Here is an 11,239-nt window from a genome sequence, read left to right on the forward strand (position 1 = left end):
TGTTTAACACATTCTTCGTAAAAGTTTTTAATATTGATGAATTTTTTTCCTTGATTCAATTTATACACTTTATATTGATAAAGAATCCATATTAATAATAATGAAAAATGTGTTGCGCTAAGAAACTCTGATAAGCTCCCCCACAGAGAAATGTATCAAAAAAAAAAAGGAAGAAAAAAGGAAGGATCTGGGATGCCTGAACTACCCACTTCCTGTCTTTGGATTTAGACTGATCTTTCCTCCTATATGATAAATGTTGGGCTAACAATCAAATTCTGCAGGTAATTCCAACTACTTCCTCTACATCCCAATGTTTCCCATTTCTTCTTTTGGATTCCCCACTCATCAAAGTCATGCCTCTCAGATTGCTTCATACCCTTTTTATCTTCACTGCCTATGCTGGAATGAATGTGGTTACTATCACCGACATTACAGTACCTTGAAAAAGTATTCATACCCCTTGAAATTTCCACATTTTGTCACGTTTTAACCAAAAATGTAAATGTATTTTATTTCAAATTTCCTTCCACTGAAAAGTGTGGCGTGCATATGTATTCAGCCCCTGAGTCAATACTTTATATATACACATATATATATATATACACATATATACACATACTATGTATGTGTATATATATGTGTGTGTGTGTGTGTGTGTGTGTGTGTGTATGTACGTACATATATATATATATATATATATATATACGTATATGTATGTATGTGTGTATATTAATTGAAAATGATAGAAGGGTTTGGCGCTGTTCCTTTTAATTGAATAATTCCCTACCTATATATAGGTTACTAGGTGCAAATTAAAATGTAGATTCCTAGGTGTACCGTGCATGTGTCAGATTAATAATATACTAAAATATTGGTAAATATTGTACAATCATAAGTGATACATATAAAAAATTAAGATATCATATCCTATATATGGTATTGCTGGTAGGTGTTCCAAAAAACATACAGTGCAAGGGGAGGGGGAGGGGGAGGGGAGTGGCAGGGGGGAGGGAGAGAAGAGGTATGGGAGATCTGCTCCTGGTGAAGGAAATAAACAATATCAGGAGCCCTCCTAGTAAAGTGCAAACGTGCTGGTGAAATTCAAAGGAAGTCCTTATGTTTGATACACTTGTTGTCAGATTCTTAACATATATCTTGTGCAGTTTCTTGTGATGTTGTGGTAATAACCCTTCAATTTTTATATCCTTGCTCTGAAAGTGCAGCCACTCACCAGATCACTTCACCCCTGCGGGGGTATCAGGCAGTTACAGTTTTGCGCCACTGTACGGCATTCGCTGGCGGGCTCAGGATCGTGGTGTGTCATATGTAAAGAGAGAGGGAGTGCCCATAGCGTAAAATTGTTTTTTTGAGAGTTTTATTAAACAAAATAGAAAGGTACTCACAATTTTACAATGAAATTCAAGCGAGGTAGTAAAAAACGTCACAATTATCCTTCAGCGCTGGTACAGTAGATGATGTTTGGGAAGCACAGATTAGGCCACGCCCTACGCGTTTCATCGTTAGGACGTCTACGGGAGCGTGACCTGTGCTGTGTCTTCCCACCCTTATATAGTGTGCGGTGTCCCCTTGTTGAATTTTCAATTGGCATCCATTTTGCCTGTGCTCCGCGGACCGGAAGTACGTCCGCGGCCATTTTGTTTATATTTTGCAGACCGAAGTCCAACTTCCTGTGAAAGTAACAGTGTTTCTAAGGAGCGATTTGTGGCCATTTTGCCTGGGATTTTTGTAGACAGTAGCCCATATCCACTGTCTCTGTATACCTATCCTGCAAAGTCCGGCGGCCATTTTGCCTGTGTTTTTTTGGACAAAGGAGACCATAGGAGGTTTTTCTTTCTATTAGTGTCAGTTTCTGCTTAAAATGCAAGTATATAGTGTTAGGTCTACCGCACACTGTAAAAAGCTTTGCACATTAGTCAATTTGCTTTATGTGACGCTAAAATTCAAAATATTTATGCTAAATTCAGCCTTAAAATAAATGATTTAAAACCCATAAGGAATACATAGAAAACGGTATATGAGCCCCTGCAATATAAAACACATACATGTCATTACTAAAATAAGAATAAGATAAAAAAATAAATTTATTATAAAAACATAAATTATATTAAATAAAAATGCTTGATGTTAAAATTCATGTGTATTTTGTGTGACATTTTTTTATGTATCTGGAAAGAGGGAGGACATGTTTTTATGGGAGCTTGTGGATTGTCCATATTTATATATTATATATCCTCATTTAATACTATCTGAGAGTATTGCTTCTATAGTGCGCACGTGGGGGAGATATATTAGGTATCTTTTTTAAAACGTTTCTTTCTGGGTAACACTGTGGACCCATGCCCAAAAATTAAACTATATGAAAATAAAAATAATAGAATATTTCAAATATATGAAAAATGGAATATTTCAAATATGTATATATAAAAGAGAAGAGAAAAGGAGAATTCTGGGGTGTTATTTCTGGATATTTCCCATATTGTGAGCCCATCCTTTCATGTTGTAGTGTGTATTAAAGGGAGGTATTTTAAAATCTGTATTATACTATTCATGCGTGTACAATTTGTGCATATATATATGTACTAATTAAGTGAGTGTGGAGGGTACCTCTATTTAAAAGGTGTACAGGACCTGTTAGGCACTTTTCATGTTTGTACCCTGCTTTTGGTACATATTCTGCTCATTTATAGGGAGAGAAAAAAAGATGGTTTGGTACCAACGTGTTTCTAAGATCAAGTGTGTAGGTGCTATATGTCTCCCAAGTTGCTACTAGTAATTGGTTAGGAAGCAATTGAGGTCAAGGTCTATATTCATACCCATAGGCTGTAGGGTATCCAATAGGAATATCCACTTGGTTTCGTTTTGTGAAACCTTAGTTTTTTTATTATCGCCTCTCCAGTGGCCCTTGATTTTGTCTATTGCGTAAAATGTCATATGCGCCGGGTCCCTATTGTGATAATCTCTGAAATGCCTAGAGACGCTATGCTTGTTAAACCCTTTCTTGATGTTTTTAATATGTTCTCTGACCCTGACATGTAGCTCTCTCGTTGTTCTTCCTACATACTGCTTCCGACATGGGCACTCTAACACATAGGTAACGTGAGTACTGTGGCAGGTGATGAGTTCTCGAATGTTGAACTCTTTTCCGTTGATAGTTGATCTGAATTTTGTTGTTTTCTTGTTGGTTTTTTTACTAGTTCTGCAAGGTAGACAATTGCCACATTTAAAAAACCCTTTTAGGCCTTTTCCTATTTTTATCTCCCTAGGTGGATCTATCGCATTATGTACCAATTTATTCCTCAGGGTTGGTGCTTTTTTGTAAATGAAGACAGGTTTCTTGGGCAGTATAGAGTTGAGGACCCTATCAGATTGTAAAATGGGCCAATGTTTTTTAATTATAGTTTCCGCATGTTTGTATTGTCTATTATACCCCGTTAGGAAGGCTACTTCTATTTTATCATTTTTTGTTCTTCTTTGTTGTGTTCCTGTTTCATCTAACATTTTATTTCTGTCCATTTTCCCGACTGTATGTTTCAGTGCCACCAGGTCCTTTCTTTTGTATCCCTTTTCCACAAACTTGTTTATTAAAGTGTCCGTTTGCTTCTCGTAATCGTGTTTGCTGGAGCAATTCCTATATAATCGCATGAACTGACCCTTGGGTATGTTTCCTAGCCATCGGGGGTGGTGACAGCTACTGGTTGGGATGTACCCGTTTCTATCCGTGGTTTTGAAATACGTTCTTGTTTTCAGCTGTCCATTATCTTTGTATATTTGTAGATCCAGATAATCCACTGCTTCTTTATTCCAATTTCCTGAAAAGGTGAGTCCATATGCATTGCCACTGATCTCGTCAAAGAAATTCTGTAGTTCCTCTGTCGTGCCCCCCCATACAATGACGATGTCGTCAATGTACCTCCTATATAATTTCAGATTTCTTCTTTCAGTACTATAAATCTGTTCCTCCTCCCATTTGTTGAGTAGTAGATTAGCTACACTGGGGGCATACTTAGCCCCCATGGCTACTCCTTTTATCTGGGAGTAGAAGTCGCCTTTATGCCAAAAGTAGTTATGGCTCATGGCCAATTTTAACCCCTCCAATATATAATTAATTTGTGTTATCCTTAAATCCGTTAGTGTGTGTAAAGCCCATTCCACACCACTCAGACCATCCTTCTGTACGATGTTGGTGTACAGGGAATTAATATCGACGGTTACTAGTATGTCGTTATCATTTATTTCAAAGTTGTTTAGTTCCCCAATTAGCTGTTTACTGTCTCTCAGGAACGATTTACCTTTTTTAACTAGGGGTTGTAAGTAGCCATCCAGATATGCTCCCAACCGGGAGAACAGTGAATCAATGCCACTGATTATCGGTCTGCCCGGGGGGTTCTTTTGGTCTTTGTGGATCTTGGGTACGTAGTATATAAAATTGGAGTTTTTGCTGTTTCAGGGGTTAGATATTTGGCTTCCTTTTTTGTTAGGATCCCCAATTCTTCTCCTTTTTTGACATAGGTCTTCAATTTTTTCTTATATTCTGTTCTTGGGTTACCCCTCAGTTTCTTATATGTGTTGGGTATCTCCAGCAACTTCTTCATTTCTGATTCATAGTCTTTTTTATTTAAAATAACCAGGCCCCCTCCCTTATCGGCTGGTCGGATGACTATGTTTTTCTTCCCCTCTATTTCTTTAATAGTATTCCATATGTTTGTTTTTATCTTTTTCGGTTTTAGTTTCCTAAGATCTTGTTCGACCATTTTTTTAAAAGTCATCAGGCTCTCATTTTGTTGAACGTTCGGGTTGAAGGTTGAATTGTTTCTTAGTCCTGAATGTTGGAATAGAGGGGGGTCATCATCTGTTCGGACGTTACTATTGTTGTTTCCTTTCATTAAATAAAATTTTTTTATGTTAAGTTTTCTTACGAATTTTTGGAGGTCTATATATACTTCGAAGGGGTCGAGATTTTTATCAGGGGCGTATTTTAGGCCTAGGTCCAACACCCTCAATTCTTCCTCATTAAAATTGGCTTCACTTAGGTTAAAAATTCCTGTACCTAATATTCTCTTCTTCTTTTTCTTCTTGATTCCTCCTCTCTTACCGCGTGCTCTTCTCCTCTTTCCCATCTCTGTGGTCTGTATATGTGATCTGTTCTCTCTTCCCGTTGGGTTTCTTCTTGTATTCTGTTCCTCGGGTCCATGTATGTGTTCCTGGTGGTCCTCATATTCCAGCTCCGTTGGGGGTCTCCATTGTTCCGGTTCCTGGTAGGGAACCTGAAGGGTTGTCCTCCCCTTTGTCTGCCGTGGATACCCCTGTAAGGGGACCGTCTGTCTCTGAAGGCTGGAGGTCTCCCTCTGTATTCCCTGGGAAAAAAACTCCGTCTATGTGATGGTTCTTCATAGGGGGTGTGGTGTTGCTCATTCCTCAGAGGGGAGTACCTATTGCTGTATCTTGGTGTCCTCAATATACTTGAGGTATTGTGCCATTGTTGTGGTCTATTTTCCTCTCTAGCTTGATCTCTGTAGTACCTGCGATCCGGGCTATATCCCTCTCTTCTGGTTCTTAAACTTGATAACTCTTCCGGTCTTATTCGTGGTGTCCTAATTTCTGTAGGTCTTGTTTCTTGCCATGTTGTTGTATCTTCTGTTACTGAACTTTCCCTGGATTCATCTATCATGGAGGTGTTGTGGATATCCTCTATGTAATTCTCATCTATTTGCCATTTATATACCTGCTGGTTTTTGTAGTCCAGCACGTCTCTTCTGAACTTTTTTTGTTTCTTCTGCTGTATTTCTTTGTCGTATTTTGCCATAGTTTCTTGTAGCTTATTTTCTTTTTCTTTGTATTCTCTGGATTCCAAGAAGGGTGTGAGTTGGTCTCTTATTTGTAAGATTTCTGTTTCTATGTTCTTTAATTTATGTCGTCTTCGCGTTACTATTATTCCAAGCAATGCGTTTTCGCTATCATTAAAGAATCGATACCAATCCTCCATCAATCCAGAGAATACAAAGAAAAAGAAAATAAGCTACAAGAAACTATGGCAAAATACGACAAAGAAATACAGCAGAAGAAACAAAAAAAGTTCAGAAGAGACGTGCTGGACTACAAAAACCAGCAGGTATATAAATGGCAAATAGATGAGAATTACATAGAGGATATCCACAACACCTCCATGATAGATGAATCCAGGGAAAGTTCAGTAACAGAAGATACAACAACATGGCAAGAAACAAGACCTACAGAAATTAGGACACCACGAATAAGACCGGAAGAGTTATCAAGTTTAAGAACCAGAAGAGAGGGATATAGCCCAGATCGCAGGTACTACAGAGATCAAGCTAGAGAGGAAAATAGACCACAACAATGGCACAATACCTCAAGTATATTGAGGACACCAAGATACAGCAATAGGTACTCCCCTCTGAGGAATGAGCAACACCACACCCCCTATGAAGAACCATCACATAGACGGAGTTTTTTTCCCAGGGAATACAGAGGGAGACCTCCAGCCTTCAGAGACAGACGGTCCCCTTACAGGGGTATCCACGGCAGACAAAGGGGAGGACAACCCTTCAGGTTCCCTACCAGGAACCGGAACAATGGAGACCCCCAACGGAGCTGGAATATGAGGACCACCAGGAACACATACATGGACCCGAGGAACAGAATACAAGAAGAAACCCAACGGGAAGAGAGAACAGATCACATATACAGACCACAGAGATGGGAAAGAGGAGAAGAGCACGCGGTAAGAGAGGAGGAATCAAGAAGAAAAAGAAGAAGAGAATATTAGGTACAGGAATTTTTAACCTAAGTGAAGCCAATTTTAATGAGGAAGAATTGAGGGTGTTGGACCTAGGCCTAAAATACGCCCCTGATAAAAATCTCGACCCCTTCGAAGTATATATAGACCTCCAAAAATTCGTAAGAAAACTTAACATAAAAAAATTTTATTTAATGAAAGGAAACAACAATAGTAACGTCCGAACAGATGATGACCCCCCTCTATTCCAACAGTCAGGACTAAGAAACAATTCAACCTTCAACCCGAACGTTCAACAAAATGAGAGCCTGATGACTTTTAAAAAAATGGTCGAACAAGATCTTAGGAAACTAAAACCGAAAAAGATAAAAACAAACATATGGAATACTATTAAAGAAATAGAGGGGAAGAAAAACATAGTCATCCGACCAGCCGATAAGGGAGGGGGCCTGGTTATTTTAAATAAAAAAGACTATGAATCAGAAATGAAGAAGTTGCTGGAGATACCCAACACATATAAGAAACTGAGGGGTAACCCAAGAACAGAATATAAGAAAAAATTGAAGACCTATGTCAAAAAAGGAGAAGAATTGGGGATCCTAACAAAAAAGGAAGCCAAATATCTAACCCCTGAAACAGCAAAAACTCCAATTATATACTACGTACCCAAGATCCACAAAGACCAAAAGAACCCCCCGGGCAGACCGATAATCAGTGGCATTGATTCACTGTTCTCCCGGTTGGGAGCATATCTGGATGGCTACTTACAACCCCTAGTTAAAAAAGGTAAATCGTTCCTGAGAGACAGTAAACAGCTAATTGGGGAACTAAACAACTTTGAAATAAATGATAACGACATACTAGTAACTGTCGATATTAATTCCCTGTACACCAACATCGTACAGAAGGATGGTCTGAGTGGTGTGGAATGGGCTTTACACACACTAACGGATTTAAGGATAACACAAATTAATTATATATTGGAGGGGTTAAAATTGGCCATGAGCCATAACTACTTTTGGCATAAAGGCGACTTCTACTCCCAGATAAAAGGAGTAGCCATGGGGGCTAAGTATGCCCCCAGTGTAGCTAATCTACTACTCAACAAATGGGAGGAGGAACAGATTTATAGTACTGAAAGAAGAAATCTGAAATTATATAGGAGGTACATTGACGACATCGTCATTGTATGGGGGGGCACGACAGAGGAACTACAGAATTTCTTTGACGAGATCAGTGGCAATGCATATGGACTCACCTTTTCAGGAAATTGGAATAAAGAAGCAGTGGATTATCTGGATCTACAAATATACAAAGATAATGGACAGCTGAAAACAAGAACGTATTTCAAAACCACGGATAGAAACTGGTACATCCCAACCAGTAGCTGTCACCACCCCCGATGGCTAGGAAACATACCCAAGGGTCAGTTCATGCGATTATATAGGAATTGCTCCAGCAAACACGATTACGAGAAACAGACACTTTAATAAACAAGTTTGTGGAAAAGGGATACAAAAGAAAGGACCTGGTGGCACTGAAACATACAGTCGGGAAAATGGACAGAAATAAAATGTTAGATGAAACAGGAACACAACAAAGAAGAACAAAAAATGATAAAATAGAAGTAGCCTTCCTAACGGGGTATAATAGACAATACAAACATGCGGAAACTATAATTAAAAAACATTGGCCCATTTTACAATCTGATAGGGTCCTCAACTCTATACTGCCCAAGAAACCTGTCTTCATTTACAAAAAAGCACCAACCCTGAGGAATAAATTGGTACATAATGCAATAGATCCACCTAGGGAGATAAAAATAGGAAAAGGCCTAAAAGGGTTTTTTAAATGTGGCAATTGTCTACCTTGCAGAACTAGTAAAAAAAACAACAAGAAAACAACAAAATTCAGATCAACTATCAACGGAAAAGAGTTCAACATTCGAGAACTCATCACCTGCCACAGTACTCACGTTACCTATGTGTTAGAGTGCCCATGTCGGAAGCAGTATGTAGGAAGAACAACGAGAGAGCTACATGTCAGGGTCAGAGAACATATTAAAAACATCAAGAAAGGGTTTAACAAGCATAGCGTCTCTAGGCATTTCAGAGATTATCACATTAGGGACCCGGCGCATATGACATTTTACGCAATAGACAAAATCAAGGGCCACTGGAGAGGCGATAATAAAAAAACTAAGGTTTCACAAAACGAAACCAAGTGGATATTCCTATTGGATACCCTACAGCCTATGGGTATGAATATAGACCTTGACCTCAATTGCTTCCTAACCAATTACTAGTAGCAACTTGGGAGACATATAGCACCTACACACTTGATCTTAGAAACACGTTGGTACCAAACCATCTTTTTTTCTCTCCCTATAAATGAGCAGAATATGTACCAAAAGCAGGGTACAAACATGAAAAGTGCCTAACAGGTCCTGTACACCTTTTAAATAGAGGTACCCTCCACACTCACTTAATTAGTACATATATATGCACAAATTGTACACGCATGAATAGTATAATACAGATTTTAAAATACCTCCCTTTAATACACACTACAACATGAAAGGATGGGCTCACAATATGGGAAATATCCAGAAATAACACCCCAGAATTCTCCTTTTCTCTTCTCTTTTATATATACATATTTGAAATATTCTATTTTTCATATATTTGAAATATTCTATTATTTTTATTTTCATATAGTTTAATTTTTGGGCATGGGTCCACAGTGTTACCCAGAAAGAAACGTTTTAAAAAAGATACCCAATATATCTCCCCCACGTGCGCACTATAGAAGCAATACTCTCAGATAGTATTAAATGAGGATATATAATATATAAATATGGACAATCCACAAGCTCCCATAAAAACATGTCCTCCCTCTTTCCAGATACATAAAAAAATGTCACACAAAATACACATGAATTTTAACATCAAGCATTTTTATTTAATATAATTTATGTTTTTATAATAAATTTATTTTTTTATCTTATTCTTATTTTAGTAATGACATGTATGTGTTTTATATTGCAGGGGCTCATATACCGTTTTCTATGTATTCCTTATGGGTTTTAAATCATTTATTTTAAGGCTGAATTTAGCATAAATATTTTGAATTTTAGCGTCACATAAAGCAAATTGACTAATGTGCAAAGCTTTTTACAGTGTGCGGTAGACCTAACACTATATACTTGCATTTTAAGCAGAAACTGACACTAATAGAAAGAAAAACCTCCTATGGTCTCCTTTGTCCAAAAAAACACAGGCAAAATGGCCGCCGGACTTTGCAGGATAGGTATACAGAGACAGTGGATATGGGCTACTGTCTACAAAAATCCCAGGCAAAATGGCCACAAATCGCTCCTTAGAAACACTGTTACTTTCACAGGAAGTTGGACTTCGGTCTGCAAAATATAAACAAAATGGCCGCGGACGTACTTCCGGTCCGCGGAGCACAGGCAAAATGGATGCCAATTGAAAATTCAACAAGGGGACACCGCACACTATATAAGGGTGGGAAGACACAGCACAGGTCACGCTCCCGTAGACGTCCTAACGACGAAACGCGTAGGGCGTGGCCTAATCTGTGCTTCCCAAACATCATCTACTGTACCAGCGCTGAAGGATAATTGTGACGTTTTTTACTACCTCGCTTGAATTTCATTGTAAAATTGTGAGTACCTTTCTATTTTGTTTAATAAAACTCTCAAAAAACAATTTTACGCTATGGGCACTCCCTCTCTCTTTACATATGACACACCACGATCCTGAGCCCGCCAGCGAACGCCGTACAGTGGCGCAAAACTGTAACTGCCTGATACCCCCGCAGGGGTGAAGTGATCTGGTGAGTGGCTGCACTTTCAGAGCAAGGATATAAAAATTGAAGGGTTATTACCACAACATCACAAGAAACTGCACAAGATATATGTTAAGAATCTGACAACAAGTGTATCAAACATAAGGTCTTCCTTTGAATTTCACCAGCACGTTTGCACTTTACTAGGAGGGCTCCTGATATTGTTTATTTCCTTCACCAGGAGCAGATCTCCCATACCTCTTCTCTCCCTCCCCCCTGCCACTCCCCTCCCCCCACTCCCACCCTCACCCTCCCTCCCCTTGCACTGTATGTTTTTTGGAACACCTACCAGCAATACCATATATAGGATATGATATCTTAATTTTTTATATGTATCACTTATGATTGTACAATATTTACCAATATTTTAGTATATTATTAATCTGACACATGCACGGTACACCTAGGAATCTACATTTTAATTTGCACCTAGTAACCTATATATAGGTAGGGAATTATTCAATTAAAAGGAACAGCGCCAAACCCTTCTATCATTTTCAATTAATCTCAGCTGTCCCCATTTAGGGTGACTGCTTGTTGGGAGGCAGCAGTTCCAAAACCTCACCAAACATATCTTTACTTCCATAGCGCGGG

Source organism: Aquarana catesbeiana, linkage group LG07, assembly GCF_042186555.1.
Source record: "Aquarana catesbeiana isolate 2022-GZ linkage group LG07, ASM4218655v1, whole genome shotgun sequence".
In the NCBI taxonomy this organism is placed as follows: domain Eukaryota; kingdom Metazoa; phylum Chordata; class Amphibia; order Anura; family Ranidae; genus Aquarana; species Aquarana catesbeiana.